General features: G+C 39.1%; 1 protein-coding gene across 1 annotated transcript in view; it reads left to right on the forward strand.

The window, feature by feature from the left end:
• The window catches only part of akap12b (A kinase (PRKA) anchor protein 12b), a 73,562-nt gene that overhangs the window by 41,768 nt on the left and 15,002 nt on the right, over positions 1-16,792 (forward strand). The window lies entirely within an intron of this gene.

A 16,792-nucleotide genomic window follows, 5' to 3' on the forward strand; every position in this document is an offset into this window, starting at 1 on the left:
ATCTTATGAGTTTTTTTTATGTTCATTGTTGACTGGGATAGATTTGGTCTCTAAAAAAGTTGAGATATTTTCATCTTTAACGGCACACAGTTTTGAATTAAAAAATGCATTATAAATGCTTTTTTGGGGGTACCAGCTGGGCTGAGAGAGCTCAAGCAGTAGGGTTTAAAAATGAAGAATGTGGAACTAAATAAATATTAAATTGACGTACAGTTTGGAGGAGGGTGCTCAAAAACCTTTCTTTGCTGTGAAAGGGGCAGAGGCAAGCAGTAGAGAGAAGTGGGACAAGTACAAATTAGATCCATCCTGATCCGTATGCTGTGCTTTATTTTAACTTGAAATGAAGTAATGATAATTTTGGACAATGAATTAGACAGAGATGATATTAGCATCTAACCAGTTTTTAGCTCACAGTAGCAGTCTATAGTGCTACACCATAAAATTATAGAGGCACCAGTTTCAAGTCATGGTAAAGATAACAACAATGGGGTTTGATTGCTAATATATGCTAAACAGGTTATGAGATTTGCTGCTTTAATTTAAATTACAGCCTAGTGTCCATCCATTTTCTTTCACTTATCCAGGGCTCAGTCATGGTGGCAGCAAGCTAAGCAAGTCAGCTAAAACATCTCTCCCCAGTAACATTTTCCAGCTCTTCCTGGGGGATTCTGGCGTCTTCCCAGGCCAGATGGGATATATAATCCCTCCAGCAAGTGCTGGGTTAACCCTGGGGTCTACTCCCAGTTGGACGTACACGCAAGACCTCCACAGAGAAGCGTCCTAATCAGATTCCCAACCACCTCAACTGGCTCCTTTCGATGCAAAGGAGCAGCAGTTGTACTTTCAGCTCCATCCAGATGTTCGAGCTCCAAACCCTGTGTCTCAGGCTGAGTCCAGCCAGCCTCCTGGGGAATCTCATTTTAACAGCTTGAAGTCGCGATCTCATTCTTTTGGTCGTTACACAGAGTTAATGACCAGAGGTGAGGGTTTGGCAAAGATTGACCGGTAAGTTGCGAGCTCTGCCTTTCAGCTCAGCTTACTTTTCACCACGACTGTCTGGTACCATGCCTGCAGTACTGCCAACACTGCACTAATCCGTCTGTAAATCTCATGGTCCGTTCTACCCTCACTCACGAAAAAGATCCGGATATACTTCAACTCATTCACTTGAGGCAAGGACTGGCGCCTCACCTGGAAGGAGCAATCCACCGTTTTCTGACAGAGAATTGAAGCAAACACCAAAAATGTGTGCTTTTAAGTCCCTAAACCATTACTGTTTGCCTCCACAAGTCAACCGTGCTGACAGATGGGCAGCAACAATTCACCAGAGTTGTCAAAAAGGAACCCCCTTTCGTCAGTGTTTCATCCAGTTAGTCCCATGACACCTTCAGAGGACTGAACAGTGATCTCCAGCATCTCCGAGCCACTTCCCTCCATGCCAGTTCTCATCGCCCACCATGCCAACACGGAAACATTCTCTTTCTTTTACCTACCCTTCCACATGGCCAAACAGCATTGCCACCTTCAACAGACCCAGGCTTAGCAAGAGGATGAGAGAAGCAGAGCTAGGGTGAGATGCCCTGACTGGGGTTAGCACTAACCCCCATCAGAAAAGGCCGACACTCTTCTCTGAGAACCATGGCGCTAGACTAGGAGGTGTTGACCTTCATCCATGTCCCTGGTTATTTATCGGTTATTTATGGAAAGGGATATTTTTAAGCCTAATCCTTTATTAGACAACATGAGTCTAGACAGATTTACTAAGATTGCATCGGCGCAAACCATCGAGCTTGAATATAAAGGCTAGGAATGACAACATGCTTATGTAGTGTGACATAATTGATCACATGTCCAGGAAGCCCCATGACCAACACAGTCGACAAGACACATGCGATGATTGGTCAGATCACACTTACAGTGTTACCAGTCTCAGCCAAGACAAAACAAGACTTATGTTGCATAGTCTGAGATGGTCACATGTCAGACCATGTCAACATTGTAAAAATTTTGCTGTCAGGTCTGGCTTTAAGTTTAGCATAGAGGTAAGTGCAAAGTACTTCAAAAAATACAAGCAATAAGACAGACATTCGGTTGTGGTCATAGTGACTTTAATTCTTTAACTTGATTTTTGGTGCTCAGCAGTGAACACTTTGTTATAACCATGCTAACCTTTTTAAGGCTAATCTCATTTGTGACAATTACTGCACAAGTTTGTTAAGCTGTCCTTGTGGACATGCTTACAGGCCTCTATGTGTAAATGGGTTGTTAGTTTCAGGGGTGTGGGTGGACAGAGGCAGCAAGTGCCCAAAGACTGACATCATTGCTGATGTAATTCACTGGCTGCAGTGCTGACAGTCCCTCCCAGATGGCTTACAGGCTCTGAAAGAGGACTGAAGAAGTTTTCTGGACGACATCAGAGAGTCAAAATGCTGACTGTGTGAGTGTGTGAATGCATTCGCATCAGTTTGTGTTCATTGGAGAGTTGGATATCTTTCATAGGTCAAAAGCTGCTTGCTGGATCTTTTCTCGCATACAAGTGGCCAGATGGGTGTGGATTACCTTATTAAATTAAGTCATTGAATAAATTCATTAAATTATGTTTACGAGTCAGTGTCAGATACTTTGGGTTTTCTGTTTTAAAAGGTTAGAAAAGAGTGGTGACCTTTGAAACGTTCAGTCTCTTATTGTGTGTGCTGAATAATCTTTGTAAACAGATACTACATATATATCCTGTATCTACAGGAAATTGACAGTTTTAAAAATGATGTGTTGTTTTGTGTTTGCTGGCCAAGCATTTCCATCGGTTTTGATTATACACAGTAATTAACACAGTCAAAAATGAGACAGTTTGCTGTGATGCAATCCAATCAACTCCCAGACATCCTCTCTTAACTCCAGCTCAAAACTAAGTGACATGTTGTAGCCGCACATAAAAAAGGAATTAATTCCCAGATGTTGTTTCTCTCTAACAAGCTGCATCAGACCCCCCCCCAAAAATTGTCCATTGCTCTTAGAGCCTATGTAGTCATTTGGAAATAGCTTATGGGCTCAGAGTTGAGCTAATCTTTAACGAAACAGTTGAAAAAAAATAACTTAGCAGAAAAAGTAAGAAGATTTGTGTTTGGTTGATTATTTCTTTGTCGAAACAATGCTTCTTTGCAATAAATCTTATACCGTTGGAAAGCCTGTTTTTTCCCCTTTTAAATGATGCCACAATTGTAAGGAACATGCATTTGTGGGATGAGCAGCAGAGATGAGTATGTTGGTTGCGCCTATGAAAATTTGCCAAATTTTCTCTGCAAATTCCAAACAGCTTATTCTGTAATTGACTCTTGTTTGGTGGACTGAATGATAAAAGTCTGAAGAAACAAGACATATTGACAGTTTAACAAATTATTCATTTGACAAACAGGAGCCTCAGTAGCATGTGGAAGAACCATACACAGCCTTGTCACAAACCAGCCAGTGTGGCTGTGTCGGTCTCTCTGGCATGAACAGCACGCCCAAGCAATTCCTACAAGTGTTCAGTGGTGTTGAGGTCGGGACTGCTGGCAGGCCATTCCATCTTCTCCACTCCGGAAATCTGGAGGTTTTTCATAGGAACAACCGACATACTCAGCCCTGCTGCTCATCCCACAAATGCATGATCCTTACAAATGTGGCACCATTTGAAAGGGAAATGAACAGGCTTTCAGACAGTATAAGATTTATTGCCAAGAAGCCTTGTTACAACAAAGAAATATTTTACCGAATACAAATCTCCTTACTTTTTGTGCTAAGTTTAGATGGTTACATTCATAAGTTAAGTAGATAAATCAGCTCAGGTGTTTTTTTTTCCTATGATATAGTGTTAGAAAAACAAGCCTTAGGGGGTTTTAAAGCTCAGGATACTGGATTGAGGGAAATGGGATTTGTACTGGAAATTGATCTTTATTTTAAAGTTAAAACTTTATGATCTAACATAAACCGTGAAAGTAATGGGCCTCTTATTTGATAATGAAAGCAAGAAGCAGATTAACATCATAGTTTGGTACAATGTCACAGTCCAAAAAAGTAAGATATCCTACTTGAGTCTCTGTGCTTTATTTTTATTTCTTTTTGGTCACAGGTGTTAACTTTTACGAGGTGAGCCTGTTGTGGCCTCTTTTACTGTACGTGTGTGTGTGCCTGTGTGTGTGTGGTCATGATTTCATTCCAGGATGGACTTACTTGGGCTTGGCTCCAGGGACGCACATTGACATGTTGCCAAAACGTTCATCATGCTTGAGGAAGGGACCTCTCCCTTCACTTAAGCTCCGTCTGATCTCTGCCAACAAGGCATTACGTCGCACAGTCGTCATAACACAAAGCAGACGCTGGAGGTTTGCCTGTTTTCCTTTCGCATTCCAGCTGACAATACTCATTTCAGGCAACTTTTCCTCCTCAGATGGACTGCTAATGCTATTGTCCTGGCTTTGTACTGTATAGCAAAGATGCTGATCCATCAACTTCCCCACAGACGTCAGACTGATTTCTCCTCCTTAGAGAAAGGAAGTGATCCCACAGGAAAGTGTTAGCAAGGCAGAGTTTTAGATTAGAGTGCTTAAAAGGGCCCACAGCCCCTCAAGATCCATCAGAGTCCAATCAGTAGTTCAGTTATATTCATCAGAGCGGCATGTTTTATTTAGTTGTTTGTTATAGGGTGGGTCCTTTAAGGATTCAATTCAGGGCTTGGACAGACAGAGTCTATTAGAAAGTTGCCATTTATCAGGGACTGTCTCAGCCTCTAGACCAATCACACAGGATGTGTTTTATTCCACAAGTGATGTGGAGCTCTTAGTGTTGCTGGAAATGAAAGTAGCCTGAACAATATCTGGATGTTACTAAAGCTGGAGTTCAGCTCCAGCTGGTGCCTCAGAAACTGCTAGATGGTCTGCTAACACACTATTGAATTCCGTCCACTTGGAGACGAATTCAGCAGTATACACAAAAGTTTTTTCTTGTATCTGTGTTTCAGAAACGCGGGTTTGGGAGGCCATAAATGCTACTTTTTGAAAGCAGGTCTCAGAGGGAAAAAATCTGTTAACGCTTACCGTTTCGTCTCCGTGTGTACAGCCAACTGCATCTTTCTTGGAACGATTACAGCATACATATAGTAACTCACTTAGGCCACATGCGCGGATCAAGCCAACACAACAATGGCGGATTACAGGGTTATGTTCGTGCTGCAGAAGCTACTGAGCTTATTATGGTTTTCACAGCAAAACCTGACCACCACTGAGAATAGCATACACCAGATGTTCTTAAATCTACCTAGGAGAACAACCAGAAGGGATACCAGGAGAAAGTTTTGGGCAGTTTCTGTAATCTTCTCCTCTCGTTTGGTGCATTTCTGTGGCAGCGTTACAATACCACTTACAGGCTTGGTATATATACTACACCATTTTCAGTGGTTCCGTGCTTACGCGGATATTTCCTGAAACTATCCCATGTTTAAGGAAAACTTCAAAACAAAATGGCAATATATGTTTTTGTCTCCCTGTGGACAAGGCCTAAGAGATCTAACTGAAATGTATTTCTGTAGCACCTTTTACACATAAAAGCATGCAGCCCAAAGTGATTTACCACAGAATATAGGCAGGAGATTAAAAAAGAAATTAACATAAATAGATGAAGGAAGGTAGTTGAATCATTTTACAAGAATTTCATGTGTAGATACAGTAAAAATAACTGACTGAAATCAATAAAAAGATGAATTAGACAAAATAAATACCTTAGATAAAGCCTCAGTTAAACCTTTAACACTAACACTAACTCATTAAGAGGCTTGACTATTCCTTTCAATTAAAAGCCTGATTAAAACATTTTAATGCTAAGACTTGAAAGTTAAACAGTTAAAACAAATGACTTAAGGTCATAAGACTTACTTGTAAGAAAGGACAAGCCACTCTGCCTCTACCAGTCCAATATATACTGCATCTCATGCCTGCATCACATTAGTTTTTGAGGCTGTGTACCGCTCAAGCATCAAACCTAAGAAAGGGATATGTGGCAGCCTTCATGAGAACATGTACGTGTTGTTAAAAGCAAGTTTATCTCTGGCCTAAGTCTTGACAAAGCATGTCTTATTGTATCTTATCACACCAAACTTCCACTCTGTCTTCAGAGTTTACACATGTTTAGGTTATAATGATACTATCTACTGCACAACAAGGCATTAGAAAATACTTTTTTAAAGTCTAACAAAATTAGAATGTTCCTTATTATCATGATCATCAAACACAAATTTGCTGGTTAGCATGCTGATGTAACGCAACTGTGTTTACTGTGTAAGCAAGTTTTAATTTGCTACACTCTAAAAAGTGTATTTGAGTGTTTGTTGAAGTAATCTAACATTTTGCATGAATCTAATCCAATTTTGTGCTTTCGTTGCGGTAGTGTATCTTTGTAGGCTTGTTCAAGTTAAAATTGTGAGTTGTTCCTTTAACATAGAACTATGAGCTCAGGTTAAGCACACCAGCGTTGCCTCAGTGTTTGCTTTATCTGCAGAGTTTTACCAGAATGCCCTAATATCTATGATAGTAGACAGTTTAGCACTATGACTGAAGTTACTGACGCAGTTAGAAATGTCCCACTTGTGGGGAATAACTACAGCATTCTGAGGAAGGTGTACTGAAATTTCTGGAAGTGCACTTTCTTGATTAAACTCAGCTTTCAGTCTCTCACTGTAAGACTGAACAGTTAATGGCTGTTTAAAAAATGAGCAGTGTTAACAAAAATCCAAACAAGCTGTTTCAGCTTTTTTTTCTGAGTTATTTGAACACATTTTTTGTTTTAAGTGATAGGTTCTCAATCATTATAGTTTTTTTTTGTAACTGTCCTCTAATTATTTGACAATCACCCCTTAATTTGCAGAGTTATCCCAGAATGCCTTTGGGCATCAGACACTTTTGCACCATGAGTGAAGTTACTGACTCAGTTAGAGAAGCCTCACCTGTGGAGACCAATCTAAAGGAGGTCAGGCAGTTTGCCTCGTGGTCAGGCTGTGCTTTATGTGCTCTGGTGGCCCAGGTTAAAGTCCAGCCTGTGGCTCCTTTCCCTCATGTCTCTCCCCCACCCTCTCATCCCTGTTTCCTACTCTATCCACTGTACTCTCTGAATGAAGGCATGAAAAGCCCAAAAAATCTTTGAAAAAAATCAACCTTTGTGGACCCCGGATTTTTGTATGCAGGTAGCTGTTATAGTCTATACATACGTAATGACTCGTGCTAACAACTGAATAATCTTTTAATAATATGCAGGCATAAAACACACAACAGCTCACTTAAAGTAAAAAAAAAAGTACTTACACTGCACATCACTCTTCAGATTGTTTATTTGGTCATTTAAAGCCGACACTACTTCTGCTGTCGTAGCTACTTTTGTTGTGCTTAATGATTAATGTAGAAGTGATCTTAAACTGGTCATTTGCAAGAGCAAATGCAAAAGCAGATGCTTCTTTGTCTTTAGTTTTAGTGGTCACCTAATAAAACAAATGGCCCAAACTGCTGAATACACAAACAGCAGCAACATTTTCCTTACATAAGCTCAGCTTTTAGTCAGCATTGCATCCCAATGACTATTTGATAGAGTTGCAGCTATACAGGTCCTAAAATTACAGTAATAGGGTCAAACTCATGCTAGACTCCCACTAGGGCTCCTCAGACCCCCCAGGACCCACTCGTCTCCGCAGGCGCTGCTCTCTCATCTTTCCCGGCATCAGGGAACCTAATCTCCCTCCTCAACCCCTAACCTCCCCCAGGCACATGGAGGATTGAGAGAAAGGACCAGGAATGTGAAGCCCCCCTCCTCGTACTTCTCCTCCTTCTTTAAAAGCCTTATTCCTCCCTGTTACACTGCTGCATTGACAACATTAGATATTTCTACGTAGCAGTAATTGACAAAATGTTTTTTAAATAAGGGCCAAGAATGTGTCAGCAATGTGAGGCTTTTCCCCTTACCTCTAATTCAAGATGTAAGTGTAATCCTCTTGGCACTTGATACTTGATACTTCAGCAATCTGACTTATTCCACTTGGTCTGAAGTAAACTTTTTAGACAAAAGAATCATAGGTACAATTGTGAAAACAGGAAGAATTATGCTCAAGACATTCACAATTTTAAGGAAATTAGATTTAAACATCCAGTTGGGATTAAATTACTTTTAAGAGACATTTCTGGATGCATTTCAAACAAACTTATGGATCTTAGCCAAGCTCTAATGCTATGCAGAGCTTTGAGACTGAGGTAAGAAAAATGGCTAGGCATCCAGGAAGTGCATGAAGGATAAGAGTAATTGTGAAGAACATTTTTGGGCAAGTTCTCATGAACTGCAGCCTGCTTAGAAGAAGGAACCCCTTACTTTTGGCCCTTTACCTTTTATCTATACTGGAATGGAATACATTGAATCATTTAAATTGTGCAATTCTGCAGCTGAAAATCCACATCAAAGGTTACAGTCTTGTCAAACTAGCAATAAAAGTGCTTTTCATTCACTTCTTTTGTAAATGTGGACTACTTCCAAGTCTTTTCAAGCTCCACTCAGGGATTCTTTAGATCTTCACTTCCCCGTTTTTACAATTCAGTCTACTAGAAGACAAGATGATGCATAACAACAACTGGAATGCCAAATTGCTGGTGCAGATATGCCAGGAATGCAAGAATAACAGATGTCAAACGCTGCCTAAACATACCCCTTCGATAGAAATGCTACTCTTCCCTTACATTTAAAAGCCACGTTTTCCTCGTGTGACTTCAACTCAACCACAAGGAAGACCAGCAGTGACAGAAACATGCGTACTTGATCTTAGATTTAATTGTTTCCAGTTGCGTGCAAGAAGTTTGTAAGTTTTTCTTGGAAGCTAGACTTTTCTTTCTCAATGCTAAAGATGAGATTGTTTCACAGCAAAGAAAAACAAACTATGATCATGATTTTGAAATCTTTTTCGTTAGAGCTACAGTTTTTCATCTTGTCACGCCACATCTAGTAACATCCAGTCGTAATCTTAGCAGGAAAAGGTTGCTGGACGTGCTGTGCGGTGTTCAGAATAAAGCATAACTCGAGGAAACGTGCGAAAGGAAGAGGAAGCAGTGATGTCAAGAAATGACTGCGCTTCCTGTCCAACATTCTTATCTGTCCCATCGGCCCCACACAAACTGGAGGAGGAGTGAGGATTTGGAGGTTAGAGGAGAGAGTGGCAGAGAGGGAGAAGGATTAAAGACGTCTGGAGTGTGGAGATGAAAACGGAGGTGTGAAGAACGCGAAATTGAATTTAGAAAAAGCAGAAGAAAGGAAGAGTGTTGAATTAAACATCTCTGATCTCAGGCAGTTTCACACACTCTCAGCCTCTGCTTCCTTTTCCTTCAATTATTTCAACATCATCCTTTGCAGTTCTTAGAAGAGTAGGAGGCGTTTTCTTCTCTGCTGTCTGATGATGTCATTCATTTCTTTACAGGCAACAAAAAAGACCCCTCCGCCCAATACCCCAACCCCAACCCCCCACCCGCCAAACCATTCAGGACCCCTCCTCAAACATTCCTGAACCCAGGCACGTTTTCAGATTTTTTTTTTTTTTTCCAAGATATGTGGGGTGTTAGCCCCTCAGACATGATGTTGTTTTCTCCTGACTTAACCGCACTTTAAGGACAAAAAATGCTGTCATGGCAGCCTGTTTTCATTAAAATAACCTAGTTTTAAGGAAAAGGGAAGAAGAGTATGCATAAAGTATGTTCAGAACGACTTGTTTAAAATTTTGTTTCCGATTTTTTAAAAATGTGGGTGTTTGAATTTTCATATTTAGGTGGTTAAACAAAGGAATAGTGTTTTGGTGATGCAAAGATATTCGAACTAAAGTCGTCTTTTTGTTTGGATGCATCATTTCATCCTCTTATATTTTTCATGGAAATTCTTGTATTGTCTATTGAATCTGTTAGTCAATTAATCATTTAAGTACTTTACAAAACAAGATTAAAAAATCCAAAGTTTCCTGCCTTTTAGGTGAACCTTTCCTCATTTATCTTGAACCCCTTTAACAATGCATTACGTCTTTTGTGCTCGCTCAAATTGTCTGAAAAGCAAAATGTTGCAATGGGCCATTAGTGTGACAGGTGCTTCCCAAGTTTTGCTAAAATTTGATATAAAAAATATATGAAATTGATTTTTGGATGCAGCCCTAATCAAATTTCAAGGTTTTGTTTTTGTGTTTTCCTCAGACCATTAGTTAAGTGAAATGGACTCATGGCAGGTTCATGGAGTTCAGCTTCATAATCACATTAGGACTAAAAAAAAGTACAGGAAAACAATCATGTGTTTGCCAACCTTTACTCCTGCTTTTTATATACAATAGTTCTTTTCAAAAGATAATTTGTATGGAAAATGTGGGTTCTTTGGGTTTATATATATATATATATATATATATATATACATTTTTTAATTCTCTTTAATTAAAGTAATATATGTTACATATCATCCAGGCTTTACAAATCTTCAAACTATTGTCTCTCGATTTCTTTCCAATCTACACACCAACATGTTTTTCATACTTGAAAGAAAATACAAGACATAAATCTATGGCTTTAAAAAAAGATGCTTTAACAACCCCTGACTGAAAATCAGTTTCACCAGTTCTTGTATGGACTGATTACAGTTCTATGTTCTTGTTCAGTCCTTGAGAAATGACATTTTACATCACAAGTACAGTAAAGGGAGAAGGTAAAGTTTTCCATGGTATTTCAGTCCTCCACCTTGGGTGCCTCAGTCTTTTGCCAGTTCCTTTTATATGGCTATTTTTTTTTTTTTTTTTTTTTTTTTTTTTTTTTTTGCTTGGCATGAACATAATTGTCAACATATATTTGTTTGCACTAGACTTGGTTTAGTGATTATTTCTCCCAAACAAAGTACTTCCAATAAAATTGGGATTTTAAATGTAAAGTCCCTGTAAAGTAAAATCCAAGATTTTTGTCTAAACGCACTAGATATGTTGAAATAAGATTGCTTAAAACATGTGAAACACATATTTCTATGTGTGACTACATTTTTTTATTTAGAGCACCTCTTTACTGAGTAGGACAAATATGGCAGCCCATGACATCATCAGTCCCTTAGGGGAATTACCCCATCCCCCTAAGGCTACAATGATATAAAGTCACCGAGCAGTTAATCTCAGTTCAGTCTGTTGTTATCACTGCCTTGCTTGAAAGTTAACAGCCAGTTGCATGCTGGGATTGTTTCAGGATATGGAACCACTGAAAACGCTTTAGTACATATGTCAAGCCTGTAAGTGGCACTGTAATGCTGAAAATCTGCCTCCTGCAGCTGTAAAGCAGCGCAGGGATTTTGCTCCAGGTATATTTATTATTTCAAGCTTGTTTAATGATAAATAACTTTAGAGTCATACATTGTAGCCACTTTTTTCCTCTTGCAGCGTGCAATTTTAACGGCACTATCCATGCCTTCTTGGGTGACGTTCAGAGGTATCTTAAGAGTAGTTTCACACCAGTATCTCTGATATTGAATGTCTCCCTTTTAATCTTTTTTTTGGTTGTCTGTGTTGCTAGCTTCTGCAGGCATGTGGCTTAAGTGAGTTATGTTATGTATGACATAATCGTTTCAAGAAAGATGCGGTTGGCTGTGAACACGGAGATGAAACGGTAGGCGTATACAGATTTGTTCACTCTGGGACCAAGTTTCAAAAAGTAGCATTTACAACCTCCCAAAATGCCATTTCCGTGTGGATGAAACGCTGATACGACAAAAAACTTTTGCATATACTCCTGTGTGGACGGGGTCTTAATTCATCGTGAGGTAAACTAACCAAATCGATCAGCCACAGTAGCCTTTTGGTCACTAAAAGTATCATAATGAAGGTATTTGTGCCAAAAAAAACGTAAATTCAATCCCCAACTTCTGCTCTCTCTGATGTTGAGAGCTGAGACTGGTTGTTTGTATACAGAAGCTGTTAGTATGTTTTGTGCTATTGGTCATCTCTTTGCATAGCACCCATAATAAGAAGAAAACTGTTAACTGTCATTATCTGTCAGCGTGTAAGGTTTCAAAAGGGGTAAGCATTTTAAAATATTTTAATGTGTGCCAAGCTTCAAATACGGTATAATTTTTGTAAAAGATTTAAAAATGTCAAACTTGTCCTTTCAGTCAACAATGAACTTCATGGCTTTTTACAACATATTTCCCATACAGCTCATTGTAGCCTGAAGCTGTGCCGACATTAAAAACCGTCCAGGATGTATGGAAGTCCAGGAATGTGACTGATGTGTGTGAGTCATATGAAGGAAGTGAGGAGGGGAGAGGAAGACGTGGGGCCAATCTAACAGAGGAACTCTCATCCAACTCCGAATTCCCTTCAGTCTGACTCACTGTCCACTCAGCATAACATACAGTACCGTCACAGTGTGCATTATGTGGTATAGAGTGGATAGTGGAATACCAAACAGATGAGCCACAGCAATAACAGAGAGCTTCACTGATGTGTCAGAGGGAAGTTTTTGAGGGAATGACAGTAATCAAATGAATCAGCCTTTAACAACATACTCACAGCACGAATAGAACTAAAAATATAGGATTTAAAGTTAATAAAGCTATGAAGTCTGGAATTATAAAAACACAATGAAAGCCTATTTTTTCTTATCCAAAATAGTAGACATGTATTAAGCTTTATTTAATTATCCTTTCTGACTTTATAAAATGACAACCTTCCCCCCTTTTACTTTTTTCACCCCTTGCTTCAATAGAAGCTTTCTATTCATGTTCATGGAAGCATGGATCCCTGTATTCACAGCGTTCTGCATTCAATGGATCAGAGCTAACTCAGGAAGAAGAAAAGTATAAAGAGATTTATTTCACAATAAAACCATTTCCAGCACACTAACTACGGTAGAAACAGCCATAATATACATGCTATCATAAGCTCTCTGTATGTAGGAGTTCATTTTTGTGTATTTTTCATCACAAATAAGTGTCAATAATCTAGGGGAGGAAATATTTAATTGGTAAAAAATAGCAAGTTTAAAGTCTTAGAGACAAACAAACATGTCCCTGTTGGATGTAAAAATCACTGCTGAAACTAAACTTTAAATTAAAAGTAAAATTAAATTAGGCACCTAAAGGGAACATTTTGCTTGATTACTTGCTTGACTAGTTATCAATGAATGTCCTTCAGTCTGTGTGGCTTTTACAAGCCTGCACACACTTTGGGGAGTGAGGGAGGTTGCTTTCAGACGTTACTTGATTACTGCTGTTATCACCCATTTGGGAGCTTTCTGGATGGAATTCACACATTCCTGTGGGACAATAGTGAAGTGTGACAGGTCTGATTATGCTGGTATTTACCTGAGGATTTATCTGCATTCCTGCTTGTCTGTCTTCCCCCATCAGACAAAAGCTGAATTAAATGCGTCTGTATTGGGGTAAATGAGAGGGCCTATTGACATTCACAGGGAGCAGGCGGTTAATCGATGGGGACCCATGTTCATAGCTGGGGTGAAGGTCCTCGGTGTGAACATTAGCCTTGGATGATGGAAATATTTGGGATGTTTTGAGAGTGTACACTTAACTTATTTTGCTCTTATGCTCTCTTAATGACTTTAAAGAAGTAGTTTCAAGAGAGGAGGGTTGCATATCTATTTTCTTTGGCAATAAATTCTACTGAACCTGAGCAAATAAAGACATTCTCTTAAATTCTGAGTAAAAAACATCAAATTTATAACCCAAATGCAAGCAGACTTTGTATGACTCTACCAGTCATCCACACTACCCTTCATTTAAAAGTAAGAACAGAAATGGTTAGCTGGATCACCTAATCCAGGGATGTCCAAACTTTTTCCACAGAGGGCCACGTACAGAAATATATTAGGATGGGGAGGCACTTTCATATTCCTCGCCATGAGGATTTTAAAGTTAGTAAGGCCAATCCAATGTGAGTTAATACATGCTTGGTGATCGAGTATGCCAAAATGGCTAGTTGGTGGCTGAAAGGGCAAATAGATAGTCATTGTCAGGATTTTGGGGAGCCAATCAGATTTCAGTGGGGCACGTTTAGCCCTGGCTACCACTGGCTCTGCCCTTGAAAAGTTATGATTACAGCTATTTGCTGTGATAATCTTTCAGGACATTGTAAATCTACATATATTCTTTTTAGAATGTTTGTTTGCAGATTTAACATGGAAGCACTGCCTTGTGCTGGAACCAGAAAGTACAATACAGATAAGCACAAGCTTCATGTTTTAATGTGGGATTTGAAGATGGATTTATCTTCCTTTCAGTGAAGCAAGAAAACTAGAAGATTTTAGTCAGGACTTTATATGCCTTTATTGACAGAGAAGGATCGTGGATGAAGTCAGAAATGGGGATGAGAGAGTGAGAGAGAGACATGCGTGGAGAAGCCACAGGCCAGAGTTGAACCCAGGCCATCTGCACCCCGTCTAGCGTTGGGTATCATTTGTTTTTTTTCCCCCAATATTGTTGCTTAATCAATACTTTCAAGAGAAAAAAGTGTTTCAGAAGTCATCAGTTAAAATAAAAAACTGTCTCAGTATTGTAAATGATTCAGAAACATGATGCCACTAGAGCACATAAGTAAAGGAAACAGGTTTCATGTAATGCTATTGTGCCTTTCCTTTGGAGTGACGGGGATTGTGTAAGTACCCTAAGTGTTTGTACCGGTACTCTGAGGATATCAGTACTGAAGCCTTCAGGAAATGTCTGCATAAGCACTGAACTAGGGGTGTAATGATACAGAAAAATTTTGGTTCAGTACGTACCTCCGTTTTGAATTCACAGTTCGGGATGTTTTCAGTACATTGATTAACGTGAATAAAAAACAAAATTATTATTATTTTTTAAATTGTATTTAATTCTATTAGAATAAAAAGGCTGAATTAATTACATTTGAATTATTAATAATGCTGCAACCTCCTTCCATAAGGTGTTCAATTAATACAAACATTAATAAATAAACACATTTTTTAATTATTAGGTTATTTTAATTGATATATTTACATATTTATAACCATTCTTCAAACACTAAAATTTCCCAGCCAACTTAAACACATCATCATACAACCATAAGTTAGCTTGTTAAGTTAATTAGCATCTGTCCTGCCGATTTCAACACAGTCTTCAGCGCTGGATTACTTTTTTAACCATTGGTACCTACTACAAAATTTGGGATAACTTTTTACTGCCCATCTTGGTGGATAAAGATGTTCGAGCCCGTGGAAATTTGAGGATGACTTTACCTATGACACAGCTGTAAACCTGATGGAGTCCCCTCTCCCCCTCCTCCAAGGCTGACTATTGAAGGTACTACGTTTAGGATTAATTTAATTCAGAAAACCAGAGTACCATTGTTATAATGAAAACATCTTAAAATCATGGGAAATTCATAACCAGCTGGTGAGACTTTTTGTCGTTCGTCCTCGTTACAGTGATGTTCTTGTTGGAGTTGAGCCTTTTCAAATGCTTTGATTGATCGATATGGACGATGTGCTGTCAGCGACACTGCTGAATAATGTCAGCACTACTGTTGTTGTCTTTGTCCACTGTTGTATTTTACTGGGAAACAAGGTGTTTCTAAACAGGACACGTTTATCTGGGAATATTCAGGCTGTTTCTGTCGTTTGCTGTGGTTGTGTGGTCGCCAGGACAGCGTGACAGTGAGTTGTTCTCTGTTTTTCCGTCTGTGTATGAGCTTCATTTAACACGTATCTGTTCAGTACATGTCTGTACCGTACCGAGAGGCCCATACCGAATGGATACAAATGGTACAATGGTACAAATACACGTACCTTTACACCCCTACACTGAACTACTGAAAACCCCTGAAAATGTTGTAGTATAAATGCCAAGCCTGTGAGTGGTGCTGCCACAGAAACACCAAAAGAGAGAAGAAGATTACAGAGCATGCGTATAAAGCTAGTAAATGTGTATGCTGTTCTCCATGACCATTTGTTGCCCTCTCAAAACGCAGTTTCCGTGTTGATGAAACATTGATACGACAAAAAACTTTTGCGTATACTCCTGAATTTGTTTTGCCTCATTTTCTAGCCTTGTCAGGACTTCTTTTTTTTTTGTTTTAAAGACTAAACATTTCTCACAAATGTTCTTTTATCGTCATTATTTCTTGAAAGTGGCAGTGTACAGACTACAGCAAACATGGTTATAGCATCTGTCAGCATTGTGGACTGTTCATTTGTCTTGCAAGTTTCTTTTTTCTTGAACTTAAAGTTTTATAGAGCAGTCAAATGAGGAGATTTTTGACCCACAATTAATCGCGGAAGTTCTTTAGTTAATCTCAGTTAATCTCCTCATTTTGAAATTTTTCCAGTATAAACCCAAATGTTTCTATTTTGAATGAAAATGAGTTTATGACGTTAACTTAACCACAGACAAAGAGCTTGTTATGGATTGAAAAGGAAATAAAAGAATAGTAAAAGTTGATTAGGTTAATGATTTTGTTCTGCCAATAGAAAAAGCCGCCATTGTTTGTACTTCAAAGTTTCTTCTTCTTCTCCTCTATTGGTAGTCCAGCAGGTATTTCAAAGGTTGGTGCAGCCATTGCTACTTAAACACATCTGCAAGGTGACCCAAATAATGATGAGGTACTGTGAAGTCACTGTGGCAAGGAGGGCGTATTCTGGGCATGGCCTGGTGTAGCCCAGTACAGCCAAACTGGTGATGGAAAAGCAAATCCGCACGGCTTGCTTTGGACAGACATGGCCAAAATTTGTTGTGAAAAAAAAAATGTGCTGAAAGGGACAAT

This window comes from Cheilinus undulatus, linkage group 14 (genome assembly GCF_018320785.1).
Source record: "Cheilinus undulatus linkage group 14, ASM1832078v1, whole genome shotgun sequence".
Classification (NCBI taxonomy): Eukaryota; Metazoa; Chordata; class Actinopteri; order Labriformes; family Labridae; genus Cheilinus; species Cheilinus undulatus.